The sequence below is a fragment of the Hevea brasiliensis genome, unplaced genomic scaffold (genome assembly GCF_030052815.1).
Source record: "Hevea brasiliensis isolate MT/VB/25A 57/8 unplaced genomic scaffold, ASM3005281v1 Scaf347, whole genome shotgun sequence".
In the NCBI taxonomy this organism is placed as follows: domain Eukaryota; kingdom Viridiplantae; phylum Streptophyta; class Magnoliopsida; order Malpighiales; family Euphorbiaceae; genus Hevea; species Hevea brasiliensis.
This window is the reverse complement of record NW_026614859.1, coordinates 5,001-14,022: the sequence shown is the minus strand read 5'-3', so window position 1 is coordinate 14,022 and position 9,022 is coordinate 5,001. Positions and strand designations below refer to the sequence as shown.

The 9,022-nt window shown below is 28.9% G+C and overlaps 4 non-coding genes and 1 pseudogene across 4 annotated transcripts; 3 read left to right on the top strand and 2 right to left on the bottom strand.

The window, feature by feature from the left end:
* Positions 1-1,347: 1,347 nt before the first annotated feature.
* TRNAS-GCU (transfer RNA serine (anticodon GCU)) lies at positions 1,348-1,435 on the bottom strand. The gene has a single exon. It is a non-coding gene; the product is annotated as a tRNA-Ser (tRNA).
* Positions 1,436-2,521: 1,086 nt separating this feature from the next.
* On the top strand, positions 2,522-2,605 carry TRNAY-GUA (transfer RNA tyrosine (anticodon GUA)). Its single transcript has one exon. It is a non-coding gene; the product is annotated as a tRNA-Tyr (tRNA).
* A 459-nt stretch (positions 2,606-3,064) lies between these two features.
* On the top strand, positions 3,065-3,138 carry TRNAD-GUC (transfer RNA aspartic acid (anticodon GUC)). The gene has a single exon. It is a non-coding gene; the product is annotated as a tRNA-Asp (tRNA).
* A 3,064-nt stretch (positions 3,139-6,202) lies between these two features.
* Positions 6,203-6,273, bottom strand: TRNAC-GCA (transfer RNA cysteine (anticodon GCA)). The gene has a single exon. It is a non-coding gene; the product is annotated as a tRNA-Cys (tRNA).
* A 521-nt stretch (positions 6,274-6,794) lies between these two features.
* The window catches only part of LOC131177168 (DNA-directed RNA polymerase subunit beta-like), a 3,958-nt pseudogene continuing 1,730 nt past the window's right edge, over positions 6,795-9,022 (top strand).

Sequence of the window (9,022 nt, the reverse complement as noted above, 5' to 3'; positions counted from 1 at the left end):
ATAAGGAAGGATCCCATTTTTTTATATTTTTCTATAGTTTTTTATATAGAATAGCTGGGACGGAAGGATTCGAACCTCCGAATAGCGGGACCAAAACCCGTTGCCTTACCGCTTGGCCACGCCCCATTTATATTTTCTATTCAACACTAATAAAAATTAATATTGGTATTGGTTCTTCGTCAATTCCTATCAAAAAATTTAGAAAATATATTAGCTTGTTGTTAAGATTTTTGTATATGTAGATATAGAATTAAACTGAATTTATTGATCATAATATATAATTCAATTAAGATATTGTATAAAAAATATGATTTCCTCTATTCTTTTTTGATTTGAGAATTGAAGGATTTTTGATTGGGTGAGTTTAGTTTAATAAAGAAGGGTTTTTGGTCTACCTTGCTTTATTTTCTATCAATTTTTATATCAATAATATATTAATAACTCAGTCAAAATACAATTATTTTCAAAAAAAAAATGCTTGTTATGCTTAATATTTTTAGTTTAATTTGTATCTGTTTTAATTCTGCCATTTTTTCAAGCAATTTTTTCTTTACAAAATTGCCCGAAGCCTACGCCTTTTTGAATCCAATCGTAGATGTTATGCCAGTAATCCCTGTACTCTTTTTTCTATTAGCCTTTGTTTGGCAAGCTGCTGTAAGTTTTCGATGAGATCTTTAATATTGTTCTAGAATAATTCATGATTTATTCGAAAAAAAAAAAATTATAACAATTGATAAGATCAGATAAGTCTTATAGTATAAACTCTTAATTCAAACATTGAAGTTATTGTATAAACGCGAGAATTCTGGATCATCCCACTTTTTCTCATTCTGAACTTTTTTTTCCATTCCAGATCCTATTAGAGCCCTAATTGTAGTTATGAAAAAAAACATCTAAATTTAGGTATGAAAGAAATTTTTTGGCAATGAAAGACTCGACTCTTATTACATACAAATGAATTTAACAAAAGAAAAAGTCTTTTCTATTTCTAGAAACCACTGCATTTCTTGGTGTTAAAATAGAATATGTGGTATAAAAATAGAGAATCTATTTTTTTTTTTTCTAAACCAAAAAAAGATCTTGGAGATTTTATAATGCTTACTCTCAAACTCTTTGTTTACACAGTAGTGATATTCTTTGTTTCTCTCTTCATCTTTGGATTTTTATCTAATGATCCAGGACGTAATCCTGGACGTGAAGAATAAAAAAAAATAAGGTTTTTCTTGATTTTTAAATGTTCTTAGCATTTTTTTATCTATTCTACATTTTTAAATATTAAATAAAACAAAAAAGGTTCGCTAAATTTTAAAGAAAAGATAAAAAAAATTCCAAAGTCATCACCGAAACCGGAAAGAGAGGGATTCGAACCCTCGGTACGAATAACTCGTACAACGGATTAGCAATCCGACGCTTTAGTCCACTCAGCCATCTCTCCCGATTGAAAAAGGATAATTAATTACTATGTTACATTACACAACAAGTAAGGCTTGAAAAAATAAAGGCTTTTTTCTCTCTTTATTACTTTCATAATTCTCTATTTTCCTATTTATCTTTTATTATTTTATATTTGTTATATTTATCTATATATTTATCTATTATTATATATTATATCTATATTATCTATATTATTATATATTATTATATAATTTATATAATTTAGTGTATAATAATAACTATAAAATAATAAAAGATAAATAGGAAAACTTTCATCAGCAATTCTTCCATTTTCATTTAGATATTTAGATAAAGTAAGGGCTCTAAAAAGACATCTCCAACTTTATATTCCAATCAATATATTATATCAATCAATATTATATAATATTGATTGATATAATATAAAAAAAATCAAATAATCTTTTTAAATTCAAATTTTTTAAATAAAAAAAAAGAAGTCTTATTTATTTGATTTTTTTTATTTGATTTATAAAATAAAAGATTCAAAAAAATTTAAATTAATAATAAATATTAATTAATAATAAATATAAAATATAAAAAATAAATATTAAAAAATAAATATTATATATAAATTTATTATAATTATATATAAATTTATTATATATAAATTAATAAAAAATATTCTAAATAAATAAATAATAAATATAAAATAGAAATTAAATTACTAAATAATATAAATTCTAAAAAAAAAATTCTAAATAAATTAATATAATTCATTTACTATAATGGATATATTAATTTTAAATGAATTATATTAATTATAATGGATAATGACAATTAGAATGAATCTTTCATGAATATAAGAATCAAAAAATTCTATGGAATCATGAAAGACAGAAAGATTCTTCGAATTTAGTCATAACATTTCGTTATATTGACAATTTCAAAAACTGTTCATACTATGAGCATAGTATGCTGGCGGGCGGGCAAACGCGCCCCCATCGTCTAGTGGTTCAGGACATCTCTCTTTCAAGGAGGCAGCGGGGATTCGACTTCCCCTGGGGGTAGGGTATTACGAAAGGAAGTTGATCATGGATTATTAATAAGTCTGGAATTGATTCTTCCCGGGTCGATGCCCGAGCGGTTAATGGGGACGGACTGTAAATTCGTTGGCAATATGTCTACGCTGGTTCAAATCCAGCTCGGCCCAATAATTCACTGATCCGCCATGAAATGATATAACCCCTTTGTTCTCTCGAAATGCCTGATACGGAAAAAAAGTAAAAATCTCTGATATATCTCTACCTGTTCTTTATTTGATTTGCTTTATTTTTTTTTTTTTTCTCACAAATTATGATCTTGCTAATGATCTAGATTCAGATCAGGATTTGTAAGTATAAAGTCTAAGAAAAAGAATAATGGAAAGAAAAAAAGAGTCTTTTTTCATTGAAAGATTTTTTTTATTATCAATCCGACTTTGATTTGAAATAACGAAAAGATGACTAGTAATCCCTGTCCCTTTTATAACTAAAGTGAATATCCATGTGGATATCAATATATCACTCCCGTTTCTGTTACAACGCGGCAATTCCAATTTCAAATCTAAATAGTAAAGGGTTTGAATGAAATCATAAGAAAATGTATGCTGTACACTTTATTGCATTTCCCCGGGATTGTAGTTCAATTGGTCAGAGCACCGCCCTGTCAAGGCGGAAGCTGCGGGTTCGAGCCCCGTCAGTCCCGACGGATCCAAATCCAATAATCTAATAAAAAAATACATCAATTCATCTCTCCCTTTTCTGCGAAAGGGGGGCAAATAGCACAATTTCATTCCCAAGGGGATCCTTAATTATTATTATTCTTTTATTATTCTTTTATTGTTCTTATTTATATATTTTTTTTTTTTTTTTGTTCCAATTTTGTGTAATCTCAATTCAAAATTTTAATTTTAAACAATCTATCTCATTCAAATTGCGCATTGAAGTTTTAATATATTCTATGCATTTCATTACCAAAGAAAGGGATATTAAAAAATAAAGATCAAATAAAAATAAGTATACCACTTCTATTAGAGAGGGAATGAATAATTTTGTTTTAAGGATTTTTGCTGAAAAAAAAAACAAATCATAAACAAATTAATTTTGTAGAATATTAGATTTTTTTATAATATATTGGGACTTTATCACATTTTTTTTTTTTCCAATAAGATTAGATCATTAAAAAAGGAGTTTAGAACTTAACGCCTCTTTACCCGTTTTGCTCCTATTGTTTGTTTGGGTTTGGTTGTAACCAATGTAAGTGTAAAGGTGGGTCTTCGTCAGATGATTGTACAAAGAAGGCGAAAATTTTATAGAAAAGAAAGAATATGATAAGAATATGATAAATAAAAATAAAGTAAAGTAAAGAAATTCTCAATTGAATCAAGAATCCATTTTTTGAATTCGGTATGAATAAACGATCTTTCTATGTTATACTATTCAATTCTCGACGATGAATCGATTTGATAGCTCAGATATTGTTATTCATGATATTGATCAGACTCGATATCATCGAGATGGAAATCATCCCATTGAATTTAGAGGCGAAAGATTTATTATCTCTATGGGATTAAATCCCGAGTTATTGCGAAGTAAAGAAAAACGAAACGATGAGATTATGGAAGTAAATATTCTTGCATTTATTGCGACTGCACTGTTCATTCTAGTTCCTACTGCTTTTTTACTTATAATATACGTAAAAACAGTTAGTCAAGGTGATTAATTTGAATGAAACTTGACTTCTTAGTTCTTATCAATATCAATGATTGAAGAAAAAAATGAAAAGGATTCCTGTTTTGCGTCTTAGATGAAAGGAACGGACTAGAATTAGCAGTATTCTATGAGATCCGATAGTATGATAGAAAGAAATCTATTTCTTTCTATCATACTATCCTTTATTTGTTATTCTAGTGTATAAAGTTGTACTGTATAAAGATATAGGATTAATATAGATATAGATTAGTCTATAATATAATCTTATATTTATATATCTAGATATTAATTATCTAATCTAGATATTAATTATCTATATGTAATGTACATAATGTCCCAATTCTATTTCTTCATTATTTGATTTGTGTTGATTCCAAAAGAGTTGAAAGGCAACTCTTACTCTTACTTTTACGATTCTAATTCCTAGATTTCTTATTATTTTCAATATGAATCCCGGCATTTACCGAAAGAATAAAATCAATCAAAAGGAATAAATCTGGACAAATATTAATAAAAGAAAATCAAGAAATCTTTTTATTTTTTTAGCATTTCGAAGAAGTAATTGATTGAGCAGTTGACAGATCATCCAAGGAAAGGAGTTCTATAAAAACTTTTTTCAGATTTCAAACGAAAAGGATTAGTAAACCAGCAAACCCTGCCGATTTTTAACCTTTGAATCATGATATGAAATGAGTCAAGTCAATAAGGTATAGCATAAATCCAATTTCTAAAATAATAAAAAAAATACTAAATTAAGATTAAAAGCACGAAGCAAGAAAATATCTTAGTATGCATAGTATCTCATTGGAGAATCACTATGTCTATCTTATTTCTCATAGAAAATTCACTTAATTTAATCACTTTAATTTAATCACTTTTAATATTTGATATTTAATAAAAGAACTACTTTCTTTTCTCTCTTTTCTCTTTGAATTTGAACAGGAAAGAGGCAAACAAAAAAAAAAAAGGGGGGGTTCGCTCTTCTTCATTGTTCATATATAACTCTGGTAAGAACCAGTTTCTCAAAATAGATAATTTAGGAAGAATTTTGTTGGAATAAATTTCCTATCATTTGTATTCCCTTTACTTTCAAAATATGAACACGAGAATCATTGAAATATTTGTTTAATTATGATTAAAAGGGTATTATTCATATATTATTCTATTCATAGAATATATTACTTCACTCGAATCCAATATAATTTTGGATTGAAGATATTTTTAATTCAATTTCTAAATTTGTAAGAATTTAGAAATTGAATTAAATAATTAAATTAAATGAAATTGAAACAATTAAATTCAAAAATCTTTGCAAAACGATCTATAAAACAATTGATACAGTTTGATTTCTCAACTCAATTAGTAGTACCCCTAGAGTCCACTTCTTCCCCATACTACGAGTGAAAGGGAAAATGTAAAGACTACCATTAAAGCAGCCCAAGCGAGACTTACTATATCCATGTGAATTATGTCCTCTATCTCTATGAATATGAAGGAATTTTTCCATTATTGTTCACTAATAATAGTAGAATCGCTGGCGCAGAGTCAAAAAAAAAAGATTCTGTTCAATATATTGATGAAACAATCCAAAAAATCCAATTAATTCTAAGAAGTGCTTATATGATTGCTAATAGAATCGAAAAACTTTTAGTACAAACAAAAACAAAATAGGCAGCAAGACCCTTGGAAGTATCAAAAAAGTGTTACTAAAATGTAAGAAAAAAATAGATATGTATAAGTAAAGGCCAATTATCTATTCAATCACTATTTGATTGATTGAATTCCTGAGTACTCAGGAATTCTCATGAGTTTGTATACAAAAGACCTTAGTAGTGGAAGGACTATTATATCAAGATTTACCGATTCCCTTTCACCACTATAAACTTTCCCCGAATCCTAGATGCAAGAATTTACAGCACTTTAGAGAACAGAATTTTCCGATGTTTAGAATCAAGGAAGTATCAAGATGTCCTTTCCTTCGCGTGCTTCTGTTGGGGGAAAGTTCGACAAGTTATATCAGCAAAAGGGAATAAAGCATTTTGCACCTTTTGTTGATCAGGCGACACCCGGATTTGAACTGGTGAAAAAGGATTTGCAGTCCCCCGCCTTACCACTCGGCCATGCCGCCAAGGCAACACAAAATAGACGAAAATATCCCCCCTCTTTTTTTTTGTACTTGCATCTTGAATTCCATTTTTATTAATCCCTTTCCTAAAAGAAATCCTTCCGATTGGATCTATTTTTTCGATTAATTTTTTTTATAGTATCTCAAAACATACACTATCTAAATTCTAAATTCTTTCCCCTTTCTATTGTCTATTGAAATGAAAAATGAATTTTCAGCCACAAAAGCCAAAATTAAGGACAAATTGGAACCATTAACTATTGACTTGACTGTGAATTCATGAACAATTCTTGGATTTGAATCTAAAATAGTATTTCCCTAATCCTAATTATATAATAAAATTGATACATAACCGATCAGTATTGATTCTTTTCAATAAAAAAATTCTTCTCAATTTCAATTATAACAACAATTATGAGTATATTTAAACCCTAGAACATAAAATTTTACACAGATATCTAATCTGCTATCTTATCTGTCTATGATTCCTATAAGAAAATTTCTATTCAATTTTTCATTGAATAGAAATTTTGATAAACTTATGACATGCGCTGTCCAAAATAGAACTGCAGTAAAAGAAGAGACGTATAACTATAGATAGTTATAGTTATGTCTGCGTATGTTTAATAAACAAACCTTCTTATGCACTTCAATCGTATTATATGAACTCGATTAAAAAAATAGATAAAAATAGATTTCTTCTATGTTTTTTTTTGAACTAAACAATGAAATCCACGAAAAAACTAAGTACTAAAAAAAATCAACTTTATATTGTTTCTGATTATTGGTTCTTTATCTCATCGAAAGATTAAATCCCGAATCCATTTATTTTACTGGTATTCAATCGTATTGGAATATGTAATATCATAATAATGGTAGAAATTGAATCACTTTTTGTTTTGCTATTCTATACAAAATTTTATAAGTCTAAGTTAAGTGAAATTTCTCAATTCTTTTCCAGTTGTATCTGTTGCAAATTATAATTTGAGTATAAAATTCTTTTTATTCCTCCGTTCATATGTATTTCATACATTCCATATCCATCTATGGAGTTAGATAAAATTTTATGTGATTCTGTAAACAGAATATAAATTCCATCATTGCTAGACCGATCCAATCCATATAATTGAATGAAGAATGATCCAATAATGGGATTTTTTTTTAATAAACGGGAAAATCAAAATGCTCGTGGATGGAAATGGGGGAATGTCTACAATACCTGGATTTAATCAGATACAATTTGAAGGATTTTGTAGGTTCATTGATCAGGGCTTAACAGAAGAACTTTATAAGTTTCCAAAAATTGAAGATACAGATCAAGAAATTGAATTTCAATTATTTGTGGAAACATATCAATTAGTAGAACCCTTGATAAAAGAAAGAGATGCTGTATATGAATCAATTACATATTCTTCTGAATTATATGTATCCGCAGGATTAATTTGGAAAACCAGTAGGGATATGCAAGAACAAACAATTTTTATTGGAAACATTCCTCTAATGAATTCCCTGGGAACTTTTATAATAAATGGAATATACAGAATTGTGATCAATCAAATATTGCAGAGTCACGGTATCTATTACCGGTCAGAATTGGATCATAATGGAATTTCGGTCTATACTGGCACCATAATATCAGATTGGGGGGGAAGAGTAGAATTAGAGATTGATAGAAAAGCAAGGATATGGGCTCGTGTGAGTAGGAAACAGAAAATATCTATTCTAGTTTTATCATCAGCTATGGGTTTGAATCTAAGAGAAATTTTAGAGAATGTGTGCTACCCTGAAATTTTCTTATCTTTCCTGAATGATAAGGAAAAAAAAAAAATTGGGTCAAAGGAAAATGCCATTTTGGAGTTTTATCAACAATTTACTTGTGTAGGCGGAGATCCAATATTTTCTGAATCCTTATGTAAGGAATTACAAAAGAAATTCTTTCAACAAAGATGTGAATTAGGAAAGATTGGTCGATTAAATATGAACCGGAGACTGAATCTTGATATACCCCATAACAATACATTTTTGTTACCACGAGATATATTGGCAGCTGCAGATCGTTTGATTGAAATGAAATTTGGAATGGGTACACTTGACGATATGAATCATTTAAAAAATAAACGTATTCGTTCTGTAGCGGATCTCTTACAAGATCAATTCGGATTGGCTCTGATTCGTTTAGAAAATGTAGTTAGAGGGACTATATGTGGAGCAATTAGGCATAAATTGATACCGACCCCTCAAAATTTGGTAACTTCAACTCCATTAACAACCACTTATGAATCTTTTTTTGGATTACACCCATTATCTCAAGTTTTGGATCGAACTAATCCATTGACACAAATAGTTCATGGGAGAAAATTGAGTTATTTGGGTCCTGGAGGATTAACAGGACGAACTGCTAGTTTTCGGATACGAGATATCCACCCTAGTCATTATGGGCGCATTTGCCCAATTGACACGTCTGAAGGAATCAATGTTGGACTTATTGGATCTTTAGCAATTCATGCCAAGATTGGTCATTGGGGGTCTTTAGAAAGCCCATTTTATGAAATCTCTGAGGGATCAAAAAAAGTACGGATGTTTTATTTATCGCCAAATAGAGAGGAATACTATATGGTAGCGGCAGGAAATTATTTGGCGCTGAATCGAGGTGTTCAGGAAAAACAGGTTGCTCCGGCTCGATATCGTCAAGAATTCCTGACTATTGCATGGGAACAGGTGCATCTTCGAAGTATTTTTCCCTTCCAATATT